The sequence below is a fragment of the Acomys russatus genome, chromosome 19 (genome assembly GCF_903995435.1).
Source record: "Acomys russatus chromosome 19, mAcoRus1.1, whole genome shotgun sequence".
NCBI lineage: Eukaryota > Metazoa > Chordata > Mammalia > Rodentia > Muridae > Acomys > Acomys russatus.
Genome location: NC_067155.1, coordinates 59,095,935 through 59,107,459, shown reverse-complemented (window position 1 = coordinate 59,107,459; position 11,525 = coordinate 59,095,935). Strand labels below are relative to the sequence as shown.

The window sequence follows — 11,525 nt, the reverse complement described above, 5'->3', positions numbered from 1 at the left end:
TGCTTTGCACAGTTTCAGACTTAGGAAGATAACCAGTGCTGTCAATCAAGCGCTTTGCCCTTGGGACCCACATACGGCTTGTTGCTGACTCTCCTTTTTCTTCCTTCCCTTTCTTTTCTCTTCGCCCTTCTTGTTGCTGGCCTCTTCTTCTCTTGGGACTTTGGGGATCCTGGCTTCTATTTCCTTTGCTTCTTTTCCTCCTCACTATAAATCAGTCTGTCTAAAGTTTAATGAGTAACTGCCTGGTGGCACACTTCCTCTTTGCGATGGTTTCCTTTTTGCCCGGTTATCAGCTGGGCCCACCCACACCACATCATAACCATCAGGCCTGGGCCCCAGCCATGACAGACAGGACAGCTCCAGAGCCCTAATACTGCCTGAAAGAAGCATGATGCTGCGTTGTTGTGCGCTGTTTCCTTGCTGTTTCTTAAACTACTATGTAAGATAGAAACATGGAAAAATAGATGTAAGAAGGTATGTCTGGCTGGGCGTGGTGGTGCACGCCTTTAATCCCAGCACTCTGGAGGCAGAGGCAGGCGGGTTGCTGTGAGTCCGAGGCCAGCCTGGTTTACAAAGTGAGTCCAGGACAAAAAAAAAAAAAAAAAAAAAAAAAAAGGTATGTCCTAAGTGTCATCTGGAAATGGGTCATTTTGTACCACAAGTAAATATGATTACCTTAAGATGTCTGAAGGTGCATCAGAGATTCTTTGTAGGAAGAAGAGACAGAGCAGGGCACACATCTTTAGTTCCAGTGCTTGGGAGGCAGAGGCAGGCAGATCTCTGTGAGTTCGAGGCCAGCCTGGTTTACAAAGTGAGTCCAGGACAGGCAAGGCTACACAGAGAAACCTTGTCTCAAAAAAACAAAACAAAATGAAACAAAAAGAAAAAAAGAGACAGATAATATCTTACCAGGCCTCACTAACATAATTTTGGCTAAACAAACCACCTTAAAACCATTTATCTACAGACAGGATAGACTCGAATATAATCTTTACATTCCCATCAATTTTTCCCATGAATTATTATGAGTAAAGTGCTCGTTTCATTTTGTCTCCCGTCTAGATACTTCTGCATAGAAATAAACTGTGGGGAGAGAAGAAAAGCTTGGGGGGGGGGCGGGGCACACACACAACAGGAAATGAAAGGCAGATTTTACTTTAGGACCTCTGTCATTATTTTGCAGGACGCGCCCACCACTGAAGTGTTGATACATCTGTGTCAAAAAAATATACAAGATGGCCAAATGTTTGCCCGTATTGTTGACCCAGGATTGTAACCTAGTGTCAGTTGCTGATGGTGTATTGTCTTCTGTCTTTATTCAGGAGAGTTAAAAGGCAAGTAGCCTATTACTTTGCCTTGTGTTTCAAATCAGACACATGGGAGGAAAATGTACAGCAGAAGTGGCCAAATGCAAATATTTATGCAAATCTCCATTCTGGCGATCCCTTCCCCTCCCCCTCCCCCTCCCCCACCCCAGCACACCTGGGAGAACTCAGTGGGACCCATAGAGGAAATACTGTATGTAATAAGGGAACATTTATTTCCTGGGTCCTTTGGTCTTCATTGTTCTGTAGTAGTTGGTAACTAATGGGAAGTTATTTCTTTTTGTTTGTTTGTTTTGTTTTGTTTTGTTTTTCAAGACAGTGTTTCTCTGTGTAGCCCTGGCTGTCCTGGACTCGCTTTGTAGACCAGGTTGGTCTCGAACTCACAGAGATCCACCTGCCTCTGCCTCCCCGAGTGCTGGGGTTACAGGCGTGCGCCACGGGCCAGCAGTTATTTTCCATTTGGACAAGGCAGGAAGAATGACTGGGAGTGAAAGCCAGGCTCTCCACCTTCATGTACACAGCACATCCAATTTTTGTGGGTTTACAGGCCAAAATCCAAGTCTTCAGGCTTGTGTGTCAAGCCGTCTACCTATGAAGCAATCTTGCTGGTCCTGACAACTATTTCTTGTGTACGCAAAAGTACTTGTTTGTATGTATTTAATTAATTAATGTGAGTATTTTACCTGTGTATATATCTCCATGTGCAATACCAGTGGTGGCCACTAGAGGGTGTCGGACTCCTTAGACCGGCGTTATAGATGGATGTAAGGGGCCATGTGGGTAATGGGCACTAAACCTAGGTCCTATGGTAAAGCTCTGGCTGCTCTTAACTGCAGAACCACCTCTCCAGCCCTCCTATTTGTTAGTTTTTGATGGTTATAGTGTAATGTAGGGCTTTGGACTCCTATGGAGAGTAAAGTCCTGCTCTGTACCCCCCAAGTAACTGGGGAGTGGGGACAGAACTTTACAGTGATGAAGTGTGTGGGGCTCACGGCTTACCATGTGTCTGCTGGCCTCCAAGCACTAAGTCTGGGATTTTTGGAACTCTGTACTTAGGTTGAGTCACTGCTACAGTCAGGACCTTCTCAAGTGTATGCACTAAGTGCGGTGGAATGCGTGAACACAGCCAAGTTAGTAAGTGGGTGTTTCTGTCTAAAGAGACCCTCTCTGAAAGTGAACAGAAAGGCCCTGTTGGAATTAGGCAAGTCACAGCTTTGGGGTCAGTTTTGTGTTAAGTGTCATTCCTTCGGTCCGAATGGGACAAAAATGAAGCCGTCCAAAGCAAAGGGACATGTGAAAAGAACGGAGAAACCCTGCCGTTTGTGGTGGACTCAGAGCGCCCCTTAGGGAGCACACGCCGCTGCGGGGACGCCAGGTTCCGGTAAACCGAGGCTTGTCATGCGTTTAGGGTTTTTAGAGATGCACCCCTGCTCCTCCCACAAAAGGAACTCCAGTTTGAGAACCGGCCTCCGAGCACGTGACATTGAATGAACTTAGCTGTCTGGCGTGGATGGAGTTGAGTATTTTATTTTTGGCAAACGAACAAAACAGCGTCCGCAGAGTATTTACATAAATGTCTGAGGGAGTGCTATGTCTCAGCCTTACTTCTCAACATGCCTAAGTGTTTTCCCTCCCAAGCGACACGGGCTCACAAGATACATAAGAGGTTATGACAAGGGTTCAAACCCCAGCCTTCAGCTCCCGTGCCACGATCAGAGGGTGAAGCCGCAGACCTCCGCTGGGGCTGCTTTGGAACCTCTTTAGACGCCCGGCTCCTCCTGTCACATTCGGATGGTAGTGCCTGGCCTTGGGGGGGGGGGTCCCTTGGGAATTGACTGGCCAAAGCGCAGAAAAACTCAAAGACAAGCAAAGGAAGCGGATGAAGTGACAGGGTGGGGTCAGCAAAGGCTTTCGTGATTAAAGCCAGATGCGGCTCCACTTGGCTAATTTGTTTGCTTGCTTGAGTTCAATCACTGTGATCCCAAATTAGCCTAACGTGTCTCCTACATTAAAAAAAAAAAAAGATCCATTTTATAATTTCACTTTGCAGTGCTTGGGATCGAACCCAGGGCCTCCTGAATGCTAGACAAGCACTCTATAAGCACCTCTGAGCCACACCCTAGGCCCTTCTAGAAGAAATCTGCCCAAGGAACGTTTGGGGGTGACCATGAAGCTATTGATTTAGACTGAGTTTTGATCATTTCAGTCAACAAGTCACCTATCAATATTGTGACTAATTTTAAAAGCAAAGTTATGATCATTATGTATATTTTAAAAGATTTATTTTTATTTTGTTTGGTTTTTTGAGACAGGGTTTCTCTGTATAGCAGCCTTGGCTGTCCTGGACTCACTTGGTAGACCAGGCTGGCTTCGAACTCACAGAGATCCGTGCACCACCACACCTCACTCTATTTTAAATTTTTATCTATGTATATAAATGTGTCTGCATGTATGTATACAGTTGCCTTCAGAGGCCAAAAGATGGTGTTAGATCCTCCTTGGAGCTAAAGGTATAGGTGATGTGTGCTGGGAACTGAACTGAGGCTGTGGTGGCACACGCCTTTAATCCTCAGCACTGGGGAGGCAGAGGCAGGCTCCATGAGTTCAAGGCCAGCCTGGTCTACAGAGCATGCTCTAGGACAGAGGGCTACATAACGAGACCCTGTCTCAGAGAGAGGACAGGAAGGGACAGGAAGAGGGAGGAATGGACATGAGGAGGCCAAACGGAAAGAGAAATTTCTGTACGTGGTTATGGGACTAGAATTATGACACGTTTGCCTCCAGCACACAACGAGAGGCCTCCGCACTGTGTCGGCAGCCGTTGGAATAGCGCAGATTGTAAAGCAAAAGCGATGCACTACATACCATGCCGGTAAAAATCTAAGACTAAGGGTTTTTAAATCTTTTCTCCCATATAGTAGAATTCTATCTGCGATTATAAAGGTGAGTAGCGTAGACAGGTTGTTGTCATTAATGTAAAGCAACCAACACTGCCAGATAATTTAAGAGTGCGTCTTTGGTTTTGAGTTTGGGGTGCCGACGGCCTTTGATGGTCCGACATCCGAGGGTTCAGCCAGTCGTAAAATACAACTATTCTGTGTGCAGGGCCACATGTAAGGAACTGAAATGGTCACAGATCTTGTTACCTAAAGCGGTGGTGGTCCTGGAGCAAATCCCCCGAGGGTTCCCTCCCACCCCCCCACCCCCCCCCCCCCCCCCCCCCGTTACTGCTACAAGCAGACAAGTGGCCAGTGACCTTCCTCTAGGGCGCCACCACCGCCATTTGTTCATGTCTAGTAGTTTGATGTGTTTTCTGTGAGTTCTTCCGATGGGGACTCGGGCTGACATGAAATTGTTCCTTCTGGTCAGGACTGGTCTCTGTCACTCTAAACTGGTGCTCCACCTACCACTGAGCCAGCTGCATCCTTACTCTTACTTAGCGTTTTTCAAAAGTGAGCATCCTGATTTGCTCCACTCTAAAAACATGTGTTTGTTTGTTTGTTTGTTTGTTTTTGTTTTGTTCTTTGAAACAGGGTTTCTCTGTGTGTAGCCCTGGCTATAAATCAGACTGGCCTTGAACTCACAGAGCTCTGCCTGCCTCTGCCTCCCGAGTGCTGGGATTGAAGATGTGCGCCACTACCGCCCAGTTTCTGAAGTATGTTTTCTGTTTAATACACTTCTGTAGGAGGTCCTCACGTATATGCCTTGTTTGTTTGTTGGGAGACAGAATCTCACACTCTATCCTGTGACTCCGAACTCATGAAGTAGCTCAGGCAGGCCTTGATAGTATTCGCTAACTCCTCAACTGCTGAGCCATTGTTCTAATGGTCAGTGCTATCGGCTGCCCTTGTTGTCTGTGTTCCCTTGCTATGTGGCGTCCACCTCTACTCTCATCTGCCATGAATACAGGTACCGAACAAGTACCCAAAAGTAGGAACTTCAAGATAAAGAGATTGAACCCAGGTTGTCATACACACTAGGCAGGTGTTCTGTCACTCAGCCCTATCCCCAGCCTCTTTAGCTTTCTATTTCACCCTAGGGGCTTACTCACTAAATTGTCCAGGCTGGTCTTGAACTTGTAACCCCCCCCCCTTTCCCTAGCCTACTGATTGACAGGCCCTGCTCTATTTTATAATTCTGACAGACAGAGCCCACTAATGGGGTCCTGCGTTCGTCCCCACAGCCACACCCACTCGCGGGTCTTCATTCCCTGGCCTGTTGCTGTAAACCGGAAGTCTCACGCATCTCCTCCAGCTCTCTGGGTCCCGTACACTGTGTAGGTTCTTCCTTCGCCCTCTTGGACAGCTTTCTGTACTTTTGGGGTTTAAAAACTTCATCTTTGGGAGCTGCTTAGCCTTGTAAGATCTGGCAGACCCTAACTGCTTGTACCTTTCCACCTTTCAACTTGTTCTGCCAAAGTAACATTGATTTTTGTATACTATTTTATCAAGATTTTCCATTTCTCTGTATCAACTATGGGAAAGCTAGTCCCCCCCAACCCCGGGGTTTTAGTGCTGAGGGGCTGTCTCCTGCCTCCCGTCTCCACCCAGTTCTGACTTCCCAGTGGCAGCCACTTTCCAGGTTTATAGACGTCCTCTCGATTTGTTCTTTCCTTCATATTTCTAAATAGCATATTTATACAGTGATCTAAATATGTCAGTTTGAGATGACAGGAGAATTTAGCCTTCGTGCGTGCACACGTGTTCTCCCCCTACCTTCCACACCCGCCTGCCTCATCTTTTCTGGTTAGCTCAGCGGATAGACTCCGGTGACGATGATATGTGTGACTCACAGCCGTGGCTTTCCGGAGACTGATTACATTTGCTTTATCCGTGTGACATTCCATTTCCCCCACCCCACCCCCAGAGTAAATAACAGCTTCATTTCTTCTATTAACTTGTATAATTCATTCCCATAGTCTCTTCCAGAACCATAAAGATCCTCCAAATATGCTCAGATCTACCGGCTCGGCTACCGTGGCATGCCTCTCCTTGACACCACAGTGGGGAAATGCCACTTGACATACAAACTCACGTGGCTCATCGTGTCTGAGATGGGAACAGGGCGTACAGACACCGACTGCTCTGCTAACTGCTCTAAAGCCCACTAGACTTAAGGTCATTAAATAGATTATTCTCTTTTGAGACTGGGTCTCTCTGTATTACCCAGAGTAACCTCAAACTCATAGCAGCCTCAAGCCATCCTCCTGATTCAGCCTCCCGAATAGCTGTGACCACACACATGTGGGGGAGTCTGAATAATAGTCTTTTGGACCACACTGCTGTTTTTTGTGCCTCTGTGGTGGCTATTCTGACTGCTTCTTTTCTAACACCAGGCTGGAAGTTTACATCTTACACAGCAAAATCAGTAAGTGTGGAGGTGTCTAGATTCTGCATCACATTTAAAATGTAAGCTCACCAGGTGTGGTGGCGCACGCCTTTAATATGAGCTGTGGGATTAAACAGTTGCACCACCATATTCCTTTTTTTTTCCTTAAAAATAATTTACATTTTACTTATTGAGTGTGTACGCATGTGTGTGCAATCATGTGGATGGGTGTTTAGATTAGAGGACTGCTCACACGTGTCAGTTTTTCTCTTTCTGACCTATGGGTTCCAGGTGTGGAACTCAGGCTGCCTGGCTATTGGCAAGCGCCTGTACCTGCTGAGCTGCCTCACTAGACCTACAAAATCTGTTAGTACCGGAGAGCGTGAATCCTTGGTTTTCTTCCTCTGGGCATCCTTGGCTATATGCTTGTGCCTCTGACGTGTGTTCTTCCAGACTGAGTTGAGGAACTATAACCCACAGAGCAGTGTCTGTCCTGTCACCTGCTTTTTCCTGGAAGCTAAACTTAATTGTTATATTTAAACTGTTGGGGTAAATAAAAACAACCATACTGTTTTCTTTCTGGAGACAGTGCCTCCGCCTCCAAGTGCTGGGATTAAAGGCGTGCACCACCGAATTCTGGAGGTCTTTTTCTTTATGTAATTTTTTTAAATTAAAAAAAATAAAAGATTGGTTATAAAACATAGTGAAGATGTGATGTAAAGGCCTTCTGTTACCGTATCAGTCAGGTGAATGGAATGATCAAGAAAATGGGAATTGTGGGCCAGGCTATGGTGGCACACACCTTTAATCCCAGGACTCAGGGAAGCAGAGGCGGGTGGATCGCTGTGAGTTCCAGGATAGCCAGTAGTACATAGAGAAAGAAAACAAAACAAAACAAAGAGCATGAGGGGAGACACTTTTCTGAAACTTAGGGTGTCATTTAAAATACCTTGCTGGTTTACTGTAGCATTTCAATTTTAATAATGGGTTGAAGAGCCGGGCGTGGTGGCGCACGCCTTTAATCCCAGCACTCGGGAGGCAGAGGCAGGCGGATCGCTGTGAGTTCGAGGCCAGCCTGGTCTACAAAGTGAGTCCAGGATGGCCAAGGCTACACAGAGAAACCCTGTCTCGAAAAAACCAAAAAAAATAAATAAAAAAAAAAAAAAAAAAAAAAAAAAAAAAAAAATAATGGGTTGAAGGCTAAAATTAGCCATTTTCTCTTGGTTTTTCGCAACAGGGTCTCTCTGTGTAGCTTTGGCTGTCCTGGACTCACTTTGTAGACTAGGCTGGCCTCGAACTCGAGATCTGCATGCCTCTGGAATGCTGGGATTAAAGGCGTGCGCCACCACCCAGCAGAACCACACTTTTAAAAATGGAAGGTGCACTCCTTTAATCCCAGTACTTAGGGAGGCAGAGGCAGGCAGATTGGTGTGAGTTCCAGTCCAACCTGGTCTACAAAGTAAGTGCTAAGCAGCCAAGGCTACACAGAGAAGCCCTGTCTCGGAAAAACGAAAAGAAAAGAAATAAGATATAATAAATAACTAATGTCACTTAAATCTTAGATTTTTTTTTTTTTTTTTTGAGACAGGGTTTCTCTGTGTAGCCTTGGCTGTCCTGGACTCACCTTGTAGACCAGGCTGGTCTCGAACTCACAGTGATCTGCCTGCCTCTGCCTCCCGGGTGCTGGGATTAAAGGCGTGTGCCACCACCGCCCGGGGCTTAAATCTTAGATTTTAATACAGAAGTTCTGTGCCAATTATTCTCTGCCTCCAAAGTGGTGGGATTACAGGCATGCGCCACCATGCCCGGCCATTATTTTGTTTTCTGCAGCGCTGGGGACCAAATCCAGAGTCTCATGTAGCTAGATGTCCTAGCTTACTTTCCGTGACTGTGACTGACCCCGTGACCAATAGCAGTTTAGAGGGATGAAGCACTGAGTTCAGCCTAGGTCCCAGCCCACCATCCATGCAAGGCAAGGCTGGGAGCTAGGGAAGGCTGCCCACTGGCTTGCTTCCTCTGGATTGGTCAGGTAGCCCAAGGCCACTGCGTAGGGGTGGCTCCGCCTACAGTGGGCGGTGTCTTCCTATATCAATTAGCAATCAAGAAGATACCATACAGACAGGCCCACAGACTGGCCTGATGGAGGCATCTCTGTACTTGAGGTTCTGTCATCCCAGGTGACTCTTGGTTTACGTCAAGTTGACAGCTGTAGCTAACTGTATGTAACAGGAGGGCTGTGCCAGTGGCCTGCAGGCTTAAAGGGACATCTTTAAATGCAAAATGAAAAACTGAATCTGCATTTGAGTTAATATGCTCATCGGACAACCACCTAGACTTCATACAAGACATGGATTTGTGAATAAATCATGTTCAGAGTGACAGGTACTCTGTGTGTGTGTGTCTGTGTGTGTGTGTGTGTCTGTGTGTGTGTGTGTCTGTGTGTGTCCATGCACTCCAGCACTAGATGTTAGAAATTCAAAGGTCACAGCTGGGAGATTTGCATACTGTAGTCTTGGAAGGTCCTAGCTAGAACTTCTTTCTGTGCCTAGTCTCGGGTCCACCCCTGGCTGATTCATTTGAGGAGCAAGGCATAGCAACAGGAAGGTTTTAAAAAATAACTTTGTGAAAAGTCAGAGATGACTAGGACGGCAGCTGTGGTAAATACCCCAGGGCTGGGCTGAGTCACCAAAACAGTGCCATAACTCCCTGCAAAGTGTGATCTTCTCTTTAAGAAGCGGTCCTGGCCACTTTCATCCATGAGTTTTGGTTTCCAGTTCCCTAATCTCAGCGCCTGATGACTGTGCTGTAGACTCATCCCTGTGTGTAAACCCAGCTGTGGGAGGTTTGCTTCAGCCCCTTACCTCAGTTGCTGTTGACCTAAGCCCTGGGGGGCAGCCTCCCTCCCCTTTGCTTTGTTAACGGTTGCAAATACATTTGGCTTTTGTTGTTGGCCCTAGTCCTGGAACTCACTCTGTAGATCAGGCTGGCCTCGAACTCACAAAGGTACACCTACCTCTGCTGGGATTAAAGGCGTGTGCCACCACCCCACCCCCTGGCAAAATACCTTCCACTTGTAAAGCCTCACCTCTCCTCTTAAATATAGACAAGAGGCTGCAGAGATGGGTCAGTGGTTAGGAACGCTGGTTACTCACACTAAGGACCCAGTCCTGTTCCCATTACCTACACACTGTCTGTACCACCATGCTTGGGAGATGTGGCTCCCTCTTGTGACCTCCGTGGGCACCAGGCATACACACAGTACACAGACAGGGGCAACACCCAAACACGTAAGATAACTAAATCTAAAAATAAGTTTAATTTATATATGAGTTTTATTTGATGGCTTGTTTTGTTATTTATTTATTTATTTATTTATTTATTTATTTATTATTCCTTTAGTGGAGATTGGAGGGGGGGCCTGCCATGGCATCAAGCTTGGCAGCAAATGCCATCATCTCTCTAGCCCTATATGTGGGCTTTGAAGCTTTCCTCTCTTTTTCTCTCATGACAGTCTTATGTAGCTTGGACTGCTTTGAGCTCACTATATACCCAAGGATCTGGTCCTGCCTCCACGTCACAACTGCTGGGGCTACAGGCACGTGCCACCACCCCCGTATATGTGGTGCTCAGGACCACGCCCCTCCATGAATGTTAAAGCAAGTGCTCTAACAATTGAGCTACACCCCTGATCCCCACAGTCATTTTTGTGGGTTTTTTGTTTTTTGTTTTTTTTTTTTTTGAGACAAGGTCTCTCTGTGTAGCCTTGGCTGTCCTAGACTCGCTTTGTAGACCAGGCTGACCTCAAACTCACAGCGATCCGCCTGCCTCTGCCTCCCGAATGCTGGGATTAAAGGCGGTGAGCCACCACTGCCCAGCAATTTTTAAAAAATGATATTTCATTTTCTTTGCTCTTTTTTTAGGGACAGCCTCCCTCCCCACCGCATCCTTGCGGATTTAATACAGGGCTAACAAGGCGGAGCCTCAGAAGGTCACACTTTAGGTTTGTTGTGTGAGGTGGTGATACTACAGGCCCAGGGTGGAGATAGTGGGGAAGGGTGCTACTCGTAGCCCAAAATAATGTCGGGGGTGCAAGCTTGTGATACAAGCTGTGAGAGATAAGCAAAAACAAAAAAGTCCCACAGAAGTGAGATTCTCCTGTCTGTTGACTCAGTGGAGTCTGGGGCAATTAGCCCATTAAGCTTCCGGTTCATTTCTGCAATTTGCAAGTCACGGCAGAATGAGAAACTCTGAGTAATTTGATTATAAAGCACTCGTAGGTTATAGCACTTGTTGGATTGGCTCCTTGGCAGTCACTGTTAATTGTCAGTGTGACTTGATTGTGTTCACTGACGCAGGAAGACACGCCCACTGTGGGTGGTGCTACTCCCTGGCTGGCAGCCTGGACTGTACACGTGGAGAAAGGTGTGCTGGAGTGGGCAGCAGCGTGCCTGCCTCACTCTCTTCTGACTGCAGGCACCTGTCACCAGCTGCCTCAAGCTCCCGCTGCCTCGACTTCCATACCATAGCCTGGAACCCTGAGCCAACCTCAACCCTTTCTCCAGTAAGCTGCTTCTGCCAAACGATTTTTTTTTTTTATCACAGCAGCAGGAAAAAAAAAGAAAAGTAAGAGAGCTACAAACCATACCTCAGCATTTTTTTGTGAGTCAAGGCCTCAACCCTGCTGAGGCTGGCCTTGAACTCCTGATCCCTCTGCCTCTGCCTCCCAAGCGTCGGAACTACAGGCGTGAACCACTGTACCCAGATAACCATAAACTTTTAACAGACGCGTTATCTTGAGAAACTGGTCCCTCATTACCATCCATCCCACCAACCCAAGAACAATGCCTTCCTTTGTTGGAATTGTGTAAGGCG

At 46.8% G+C, this 11,525-nt stretch overlaps 1 long non-coding RNA gene across 1 annotated transcript in view; it reads left to right on the top strand.

Annotated features, from left to right (window-relative positions):
• The window catches only part of LOC127202842 (uncharacterized), a 35,603-nt gene extending 30,051 nt beyond the window's left edge, over nt 1-5,552 (top strand). Inside the window, exon 3 of the long non-coding RNA XR_007832360.1 lies at nt 5,509-5,552. This is a non-coding gene — a long non-coding RNA (uncharacterized LOC127202842). The remainder of the gene's footprint in view (nt 1-5,508) is intronic.
• Nucleotides 5,553-11,525: the final 5,973 nt, after the last annotated feature.